Source organism: Penaeus monodon, chromosome 27 (assembly GCF_015228065.2).
Source record: "Penaeus monodon isolate SGIC_2016 chromosome 27, NSTDA_Pmon_1, whole genome shotgun sequence".
Classification (NCBI taxonomy): Eukaryota; Metazoa; Arthropoda; class Malacostraca; order Decapoda; family Penaeidae; genus Penaeus; species Penaeus monodon.
The window spans coordinates 24,311,850-24,313,453 of NC_051412.1; the positions used below are offsets into that span (position 1 = coordinate 24,311,850).

The 1,604-nt window shown below is 48.7% G+C and overlaps 1 protein-coding gene across 1 annotated transcript in view; it reads left to right on the top strand.

The window, feature by feature from the left end:
* Nucleotides 1-447, top strand: part of LOC119590703 — a gene marked incomplete in the record, with an annotated part of 10,254 nt that extends 9,807 nt beyond the window's left edge. The window contains 1 exon segment of the mRNA XM_037939389.1: nucleotides 105-447.
* Nucleotides 448-1,604: the final 1,157 nt, after the last annotated feature.

The window sequence follows — 1,604 nt, forward strand, 5'->3', positions numbered from 1 at the left end:
GTCTGTAAACGACTCGAGTATTTAGGACTATGATTAAATAGTAAGAGAAGACGGACTTATTTGCATACACGCGATACTATTTCGCTCTATTTCGACCTCCGCAGAGAACGTGAGATCCCCGTACGACGAACAGAAGCAAGGCCACGTAGCAGTCAGTGTAGAGGACCCAAGTGGCACTCCTTCAGGCAAGAGGGAGAGCGGAGGGGCGTCGCATCGAGGGAAAGGAAGACTGAGGATCAGGCTAGACAGCTTGGAGAGCGCGGCTATGAGGATCAGGCGGAACAGCGAGGGAGCCATGGGCGTGAGAAACAGGAGGAGTAGCGAAGGGAACGCGGGCGTGAGGACGAGGCGGAGCAGCGAGGGGAGCGTGGGCGTGAGGACGAGGCTGAGCAGCGAGGGGAGCGTGGGCGTGAGGTTCCGGCGCAACAGCGAGGACAGCGCGGGCGTATGCCTCGAGCCCCGAGGTCCTCCTTCGCCCGTCTCGCCCAGCCACGCAGACGTCATGGTGCACTGGAAGCTCGAAATGCCGCTGGAGGAAGATGAGAAAACGTCCTCGGGAGCGAGCCTGTCCTCCTCGCCAGCGCCGTTCCCTCCGCCCCAGCGACGTCCTGCAGAGGATCCCGAGGCCACGGGGGTTCGTCACCGTCCGCCCTCGTCGCCGACGGACACGGAGGGATTTGGTTGCGCTCCGAGGAACTCTGCGGACGGAGAGGGAAAGCGAGAGAAATTCCGGATAATCGAAGTGAAAAGGAGGAGCCAGACGGCAGCGGGAGAACCGAGACCCAGGACCTGCAGTCGTAGGACTTCATACAAGCTCGCGGTTGGATCGCCGGATGCCCAAGAGACGGAAATCGTGTGACTTCACAGACTCTCCTAGGATTTCAGTTTGACCTTGCGTTGGGCTACGAGCTGAAATCGTCTGAAATTCAGAGAAACAAGATCGTATCCAATCTCCAACATCTGGTGTATGCAATATTGTCTCCTGTAAGAATGATGGAAAGAATGTAACAAATAAACAGATTCGAATGTTAATAAGTATCTTTAATTAACCGTATATTCAATATTGTACACTCACGGAATGACGATGATATTGAGGACAACGGCGATTATCATAGCGAAAGCAAATTGGCAAAATGACTGTTGTTACTGCTACAACTAATCATTAAGATACAAGGATTATAACAAGAATCCAGTAAATAAGATTAATACCTATGATGACAATAAAAGAATATATATATCGCTGAGGAAAATCCTGCAATAACGTTTTTAACAGATGAGGATAACAATGACGGTAAAAGTGGTAGCAAAAACGACAATAGTAATAATGAGAACAATCATGATCATCCAGTAACCATGAATATTTTATCACTGCGATGAAAATTAAATTGATATTGATAATGCTGCTAAAAAGGGAATTCGATTCTACTTAGTAACACTTACGTGAACAGCGCACCGCCAAAATAAAGAACAACACTAAAAAAAAAGGAGTTTAGAAATACATACGTCTACCACATGTTTCTATCAGGACCGTTTTCTATCACGGATCGCACTGGTAATATATCCTCTAATTTTATCCTAGAGTTGTACGTGGATCCAGCCATAGC